A 9,358-nucleotide genomic window follows, 5' to 3' on the forward strand; every position below is an offset into this window, starting at 1 on the left:
TCGCTCCTGAAGGGGTGAGACCAGTGGACTATTTTAGATGGATGTTCACAGGATTTTAAGACCCCAGACGCTACTCACCAAGGTAGAATGTGGAACATTGTCTTTATAAACTGTTATGCCAGTTGAGCTATATGTTCCCTGAGACCATGGTCCCCACAGCCCTCTGCCCAGCAAGCTGTATCACTTTTTATGACCTAACCTCAGAAGTCATATAGCATCAGTTGCACCGCAGTCACAAACCTGCCCACATTTGTGGGGATGGAAAATAGAGCTCACCTCTTTGTGAGCAGAACGTCAAAGTCACATTGTAAGAAGAGGATGTGGGATGGGAGGTGTTTACTGTGGCTATCTTTGTAAAATACAACCTGTCACAAACACCTTATTGAAGAAAACAGGCCTGAATTCTTGATTTCAAGTGGGCCTGCTATGAGAGAGGTTTTCTGGAAGAAAAAGTACAGTCAATCTTCTTGGTGCTTCCTTATACCTTCTAACGTCAGATGAAGGACCATTTGGAGAGGAGAGGGATAAACCCGTTGCCATTGTGTCAATTCTGACTAATAGTGACCCTATAGTATAGAGTAGAACTGCCCCATAAGATTTCCAAGAAGTGACTGGTGGAATTGAATTGCCAACCTTTTGGTTTGCAACCAAACGCTTAACCACTGTACCACCAGGGCTCTTTGCCAGGGGATGGTTTCTTTTATATTTTAGTTTTGTGAATAAGGCTAACAAATGGTGATTGCAGCAGGCAGCACACACACAATAAAAGATGCATAATACTATCACAGAAGAGCAAAAACCAAATATACAGGCAGAAAGTAAAAGCATTAAATCACGTTAAAATTACATTTACTACATTGAATTCAGACTTATAGTGATTGAACACTGGGTTAAGCTTGGAGTTTCCTGGAAGACAAAGCAAAAGGGCCAGGGATACTTATCAAATTAGGGGTCTAAAATGGTCCTCACTTGGGGGGCAGTGGTGGTTCAGTGGTAGAATTCTTGCCTTCCACCTGGAAGACCTGGTTAGATTCCTGGCCAATGCACCTCATGCGCAGCTGTCAGCCATCTGTCAGTGGAGGCTTATGTGTTGCTATGATGCTGAGCAAGTTTCTATGAAGCTGCCAGACTAAGACAGACTGGGAAGAAAGGCCTGACAATCTCCTTCCAAAAATTGGCCAGTGAGGACCCTATGGATCACAACAGTTTGATCCCCAACTGATCATGGACTGGGGAGCATTTATTTCTGTTGTGCATGGGGTTGCCATGAGTTGGGGGCTGACTTGACAGCAGCTAACATCAACGATGGAGCCCTGATAGTGTAGTTGTTAAGAGCTTGGCTGCTCCTTGGAAACCCTGTGGTGGCAGTTCTACTCTGTCCTTGTAAGGTTGCTATTAGTTGGAATCAACCCGATAGCAATGGATTTGTTTGTTTGTTTTTGGTAACATCAACAACAGCAAATGCTCCTCACACTTCTCCATTCCCCATTACCTGTCTAAGCACTGAAGGCAGCTGCCCACCCCTAGTTTTCTGGGATTTTTGAAAAGCTTTTTCTTACTTTTTAATGATGATAATGGCCTGTGTTAGTGACATTTCGGAGGAAAAAAGTAAATCAGAGAAGCACAGTTGGGTTATTGTCAGTCTGTGGTTGCAGCCACCTCAGGAGGCAGAACGTTCTTCGTCGGCTTGCAGCTCACACCCCTTCACGAACTCCACGCTGAGGCACTTGAGCAGAAACACTGCCCACACCCACTTCCAAGAGCAAACAAAAAATCAGCAGAAAAATTAAGATGTAAAAAATGAGTTTGACATTAAAGACAAAAGGGAGAAAACAAAAGATTGCCTTCTCTTTCTCTTTCAAGAAAAAAGGTGAATTCTTTGAGACTTCTTTGTTTCACACTGAGCTCACTAATGAATCTTAATTATCCTACTCTTTATTTTTCACAGCTTCTAAATTCTCTTTATTATTCGACTGAGTCCATTTGAGCAGTCGCGCAAAAGTGGTACATTCTGAGTCTGAACAAATTAGCCATGAAATGAGCATCTCCTGAATATTGGTTATTTGTCTTTTTTTTTCCTTATAGGGTCACTATGAGTCAGAATCGACTCGACAGCTACGAGGGTTTTTGTTTTTTTTTTGGTCTTGGTCTGGTTATTTTATTTTATTTATTTTTTCTTCGACAACACATAGGTTTGTGGGCTCCCTTCTGAGGTCTGAATTGAGAGGGGAACTGGGAGACTGGGGTTCATTTGCAAGCATGTGACCCAGGAGTCTGCTCTACATCCTGTGTAGAGCATTAGGTCATGCTGCTCTCCAGGATAAATGGGAGAGTATATGGGAAGCACAGAACACAGGGCCTGGTACAGAGTAAAAAGCACCATAAATTCTAACCATTATTTTTCCAGAAGGTGAATATGATGACATCATGCTTCTGCTTGAAGTGCTTCATGGACTCCCCCTCCAAACGTAGTAACACAGCCTTCACCACCTAGCCCCTGCTTATCTCTCCAGGCTCACCCTTCTGCTCCTCCCTCTAGCCTCACTTAGCCTCTCTCAACTTCTAGAACGTTCCTTGTTCTTTTTCTCCTCCAGGGGAGAAACCACACAGCACGTGGTGTTTCCTCCACGTGAACTCATCTTCCTTTCTCTACGCTCCATGTGACTCACTGCTACTCACCCGGCGCTCTCAGCTCAGATGTGACTTCCTCCAAGGAAGGCTTCTCCAGCCCCAGATCTGGGTGAGGTTTCCAGGCTGCGCTGCCACAGAGCCAGGTACGCCCTTGTACTGACACTTGTCAGGACTTACACTTGTCAGGCAACTTTGCGATTCCTGTTTATGTGTGTTGGAAGGGAAGTGCTGTTGGTGGCAGAGGCTGGGCCCTAAGAGTTATTTTGGAATCTTGATGAATAGAACACTGCCCAGAAAACCTGCCATTTCAAAGCTGTAAGCACATTTCCTCTCAAGGGGAGAGAAGTGCATTTTCCTGGGCAAAGATGACACTTTTGTTCTAAAAAGAAGTCTCTTGAGAGGCTCTTTAGTTATCTAAGTGTATACAGTTAAGACCTTCCTCCTATAGTTCTTGGGGGAAAACTGGAGGTGCCATTAACCTGAATGCAGATGTTCTGTTCAGAAAAGTTCTTCTGCTTGGAATTGTCAATTGCAGGATATTGTGGAGTCAGAGCTGTGTTCTCAGAAGCCTGTACATTTTTCTCACGTGTCGTGTTTCTTGGCTCTATTTGGGTTGCAATAGTTGCTTGTTCTAGGGGAGGTGAATGTTCTTATTCACAGTAGTTTCTAGCTGACAATTAAGACTAAGATCTTAAGTTTCAAAGAAAGTCAGGTATTACCTCTATCTATTGCTAGAAAAGAGGCCATAAAAATTTGGCCTGATCATTAATCTAGTAAATATGGTGTAAGTTAACATTGAGATGTGCAGGCTCTCTAGTCCAGGGGTTGGCAAACTGTCGCCCATGGGCCAAGTCCAGCCTGCTGCCTAATTTTGTAAATAAAGTTTTATTGGAACACACCCTGCTCATTCATTTAAACGTTACCTATGGATACGTTTGCACTCCAATGTCACACTTGAGTAGTTGCTATTGAGACCATATGGCCCTCAAGCAAAAGTCATTGGGTGGGCACAGTTAAGCTAGTAAAACCAAAAATCTGTTGCCATTGAGTTGGTTCATAGCGACCCTATAGGACAAAGTAGAACTGCCCTATAGGTTTCCAAGGATGTAAGCACTCATCTGCTAACCTAAAGGTCAGCAGTTCAAACCCACCAGCTGCTCTGTGGGAGAAAGATGTGGTAGTCTGCTTCTGTAAAGACTATAGCCTTGGAAACCCTATGGGACAGTTCTACTCTGTCCTGTAGGGTCACTATGAGTCAGAATTGACTTGATGGCAATGGGCTGGGCAATCTTTACAGATGCAGACTGCTCTATCTTTCTCCAGCTGAGCTGCTCATGGGTTCAAACCACTTACCTTTTGGTTAGCAGCCAAACACTTTAACCACTGCACCACCAGGGCTCCTTAAATGCTCAAAGGTTGTTTGTTGTTAGGTGCCATTGAGTCGGTTCCCATTCATAGCTACCCTACGTACAACAGAAAGAAACACTGCCCTGTCCTGTGTCATTTTCACAATCATTGCTATGTTTGAGCCCATTGTTATAGCCCCTGTGTCAATCCGTCTTGCTGATGGTCTTCCTCTTTTCTGCTTACCCTTACTATTACTACTACTAGTAGGCTGAAAAGTTGACTGCTCGAACCCTCCTAGAGGTACCCAGAAGACAAGCCTGACAATCTGCTTCCCAAAAGGTGACAACCTTGAAAACCATATGGAGCAGTTCTACTCTATGCATATAGGGTCGCCAAGAGTCAGAACTGACTCGAAGGCAACTAACAACGATAGCCCTTTACACGCCTACTGTAGGAGCAGACGCTGCCACTATTAGCCACCCAGATGAGGGGACTTGCCTGGGCTGGAAATGAGGATGGAAGAGGCAGGCCACAGAGCAGAGGGAGAAGAAATCTTTCTCCTCTCTCTGGACCTACCACATGCCTTTTAGACTGTCTGCTCCTTACTTCAGGCCTTTGTTGTGGATCCCAGGGAGGATGGAGTTGCTTCTTGTTTATCCCCAAAATGTCTGCTTGGTGCTGGTGCTTTCTCTCTTGACCCTGTGTGGCCTGAGTGTGTCATCTCTCCACTAGGTCAGTATTTTGCTACCATCTCTTTGAAAGAAGAGTTTCTTCCTGAAGTGGGGGCAGGAAGCGATGGCTTCACTATCCAGGATCATGATGCTGCAATATGTACATCCTGAATAATTATAACCAAACCAAAAAACCAAACTATTGTCACCGACTTGATTCCGACTCATAGAGACATTGTAGGGCAGAGTAGAACTGGCCCAAAGGGTTTCCAAGGAGCGGCTGGTGGATTCAAACTGCCGGCCTTTTGGTTAGCAGCCGAGCTCTTAAGGATAATTATAAACTATCTCTCTTATCCTTCCCTCCACCGTTGCTGATCACACCTCTTTGTACCGTCAACCTTGAGGCCCACCCTACTTCTCACACCGCTTAATCCCCACAGAGAAGGTAAGCTCCACTATGGCGGGAGAGGCCCTTCTTGTTTACCAGGGTAGCCCTAGCCCCCACCAGAGCCCCGAGCTTGGATGATCTGTCACTGCCGATAACCAAGTCCTATAAGGAATGATTCCATGCCCGATATTGCGTTGCAGAAGCACCTAGCTCGTCTGTCTGGCAGGCTGTCAGGACTCTGTAAGTGGTAGTCATTATTATTAATTTCAAACTCACTCTGCTTCCCCAGGAATAGATAAGCAAAATGTTGAACAGTAAATCTTCCTTAATGAAATCCAAGTCTCATCCCAGCCTTTCTGAGGCCGAACCTAACCATCCCCTCCTTAACTTGAAAATGTCACCTTAAGAATTCGATTGCGTAACAGCTCCTGTTGGAAAAATCTTTTATGATTATACTTTGTGCTGATGACAGCTCTAAATTAGAGGGTGCAGCTGACTGAAATGAGCTTAATTCTCCATACAAATGTGGGCTCTTGGAAAGAAATAGCTTCTTTCAGGTCTAAAATCTATTTTATCTCCCCTAATTAGGAGAATATGTAAAGCAAGAGGGGGGAATAGTGTTCAATTTGCCATAAAAAGCAAACCCAGTAGTTTATAAGACCGTACTTTCCAAACAAGCTCTGGCCCATTAGAGGAGATCATACATAATTCAGGATCTACTTGTGACTGCGTGTATCATGCAAATTCTCTCAAATTACATCTAGAAAAAATGAGGTTCATCTTCCTGCTTTAAATAGACTATTAGAAAAAGGGGTAGATATATAAAAGCTATAAGGAAGCAAATTATTTAAGTAGCTTCAGTAGGGATGTGAGAGATGGAGAATTGAAGGCAAGACTAAAAAGCCCCCGATTCTGAGCCCCATGTTAAGGCAGAATCCAACAGGTAGCAGATTGTTTACCTCTCTCCCTGCTGTCTGCAAAGATGTCTGCTTTCATCAGAAGTGAGAATCCTTCCCCTCTGGAGACCTCTGGCTTCTGTGTGTGTGTGTGTGTGTGTATGTGTGTGTGTGTGTGAGAGAGAGAGAGAGAGAAAGAGATACAGAGACAGAGACACACACAGAGATGTGTGTGTGTATGTGTATGGCAAAGAGAGACTTGCGGGGGTGCAGGAGGGTGGGCGTGGAGTGGAGGTGGGTTCTTCTCACAATCACCTGGTGGGCTTGTTCAAATTACCCACAGGTCTTGTCTGACAAGTCTGCAGCCTGGCCACTTCCGATCTATCCTCTGCACTCTTAAAGAGTGATCTTTCAAACAGAATTTTTTTTAAAAATTTTTCTAAAACAGAAATAACTTATTATTTCACTCTTGGTTGTGAAAGTAATATATGCTTATCTTTAAAATCTAGCCAGAACTCAAACACACACTTTCTACAAAAAAAAAAAAAAGGATTATACTAACCGCATTGTTTTATAACCTGTTAAATGCAAACCTGATTGACATATTTCTTCAAAGCCTCCAGTGGCTCCCCATTGCCTGAGGAGGTAACTCCAAACCGCTTACTGTAGTATTCAACCACTTTCACGATACAGGTCAGACTCAGTCTTCTAGCCTTATCTCTCAAAGCTCCTGGACAAACACAGAGTGATCCAGACCAATTATAATACCACCAACTCTCTGCTCCTTTGACATGTAGCCCAGTTTCCCACCGCCATGCCTTTGATAACGCTGTTCCGTCTACTTTTGTAGCCTTTTCACAACTATGAACAACCAGGGATTTCCCATCTTCAAGTCCATTTCACACGCCACTTCCTGCATGAAGCCTTTCCTAACTTCACTGCCCAATCCCCACCCCACACGGTCACCCCAAATTGATCTCTGTCTTTCTCGTTGGAAGTCTCACAATGTGTGTGCATGTGAGTCAATGGGCCAATAACGTCTGCCTTGCTTGTCTGATTTCTCTATTAGGCTGTGAACTTCTCCAGAAAAGGATATGTTTCTTACTTTTATTTTCAAACTCCCAAGCCCTAAGCACAAGGGCTTGCCCATACAGTAGGCCTTAACATCTGTTGAGCTGACTGAAGAGACACAATTGAATTTAAATATATCTTAATTTCAAAACACATGATGGATTTGTTTTTTCAGGAAAAGATAGTTGCCTTTCTTTTTTATATAACTTTAACTGTTCTTCCATATTGTGAAAGTATTATGTGCTTTCTTATTGTGAATGGTTTAGAAGACATGGCAAACTATAAAAGATAATTCAAAAAAAACCTATAACCTCACCACCCAGAGGCAACCATGGTTAACAATTAGATGATTTCCTTCCAGTCATTTGTGTGTATGTGTGTAGTTTTCTTTCTTTTTTTCTAAAATTATTTCTAGAACTTTTACTTCTCAGAGATTATGTATCAGATACTGCACTTGGGTTGTGAATCCAGAGATTAATTAGACAGAGTCAGATTTCAAGTATCTCATGCTATAATACAGTGGAGTCCTTGCTTGAACACTGTTAATATAAAAAGTTTTTGTGTATACTTCCCATATACATATTTCACTCATTTATAAATTACAATTAAATACATGTAATACTATACTATGTATTGTGTTCATACAAAATATAATAAAAAATATAAAGTTTTAATAAATATTAGATGTTTATTTCTAGTTAGATGATTAAATGTTCTATATCTTCTCCTTGCATTACAATGACTCATCCGGCCCATGCGCTTCTCTTTTGAGCCCAGTGGTCTAGAGATTAAGAGGACACAGGACACAATGCGGCAGGAGAGGGGATGGTCACCCTAAGATGGGTGGGGGTCAGGGAGATGGGCTAGGAAAGACTTCAGGAAGATATGACCCCTGTGCCCAGTAATGACACAGCTCTCATCTCTGTTCTGGGGTCAGAAAGGAAGGAGTTCAGAAGCAGATAATAGAGTTTGACATCTCAGCTCTTGTGGATAGATGCCGTGTGACCTGCACAAGTCACCTCCCTTTCTGAGCCTTGTATTCTTATTGGTACAACAGTGGGAATGCGGCTCACCTCAAAGAATAGTTGGGAAGCAAGTACGAGCAGGATTGGCTGAAGTGTTCTGATGGTCCAGCGTTTGGCTTTCTTCTCCTTTTCAGGTGTTTGGTGCCTGCTCCTTGGCCCTCTGTGCCATGTAAAGGGTGAATGTGCATGGACGCTAGTGAGCCTCACCAGAAGTACTATTCATAATCAAAAAACAAGGTCTGAGCACTTACTGGGTGAGGTACTGTGAGGAGTTCCAAGACACAGCATGCCTCTGCTCTTAGGGAGTGTGTGGTCTCCATGAGTGAAGCAATCAAATGTCAAAAGTAAATGCATTGAAAGAGCTGGTGATATTACAGGAAAACTCATGAGAGCTCAAAGGAAGCAGAGGTGAGTTTGACCTGGTGAGATTTGCTCAACCAACTGGCCAGGTGCTGAGCAAGGCTCTGGAAATGTCAAGGTCCTGGGAGGGAGTCCAAGCAGGAAAGAGTTTTTAGAGAAGGTGAGGCTTGAACTAGGCCCTGGAAGAAGGGCGAGGTTTGAATGCACATGGGTTAGGCACACAGGCAGGAATCAAAAGAAAGTACTTGAGCAAATGCACAGAAAGAACCTTGTATCTGGCTTGTATGAGAGAATTTGAGATGCCTCGAGTGGAGGGTTCACACTGGAGAGGCTGATGGTTAATTTTATGTGTCAACTTGGTTAGGCTATGGTGCCCAGTGGTTTGGTCAAACACTAGTCTAGATGTTGCTATGAAGGTATTTGTATGTGATTAACATTTATAGTCAGTTGATCTTAAGTAATGGAGATTACCCTTGATAATATGGGTGGGCCTCATCCAATTAGTTGAAGGCCTTAAGAGCAAAAACTGAGGTTTCCAGAAGGAGGATTCTGCCTCAAGACTGTAACATCCTACAGCAGTTTTCATCCCATTGCTTACTGATTTTGAACACAAGATTCCCAGAGTTTCCAGCCTGTCACTGACCTACAGATTTTGGACTTGCCAGCCCCATGATCATAAAAGTCTAGCAAATTCCTTAAGATAAATCAATCTTTCTCTTGCACTCTGTCTCTCTCTCTCTCTGTGTGTGTGTGTGTGTGTGTGTGTGTGTGTGTGTATTCTTGTTGTTGTTAGGTGCTGTCGAGTCAGTTCCAACTCATAGCGACCTTATGTACAACAGAACGAAACACTGCCCGGTCCTGTACCATCCTCAGAATCGTTGTTATGCTTGAGCCCATGGTTGCAGCCACTGTGTCAATCCATCTTGTTGAAGGTCTTTCTCTTTTTCACTGGCCTTCTACATATATATA

Source organism: Trichechus manatus, unplaced genomic scaffold (genome assembly GCF_000243295.1).
Source record: "Trichechus manatus latirostris isolate Lorelei unplaced genomic scaffold, TriManLat1.0 scaffold00023, whole genome shotgun sequence".
NCBI classification, from domain to species: Eukaryota; Metazoa; Chordata; class Mammalia; order Sirenia; family Trichechidae; genus Trichechus; species Trichechus manatus.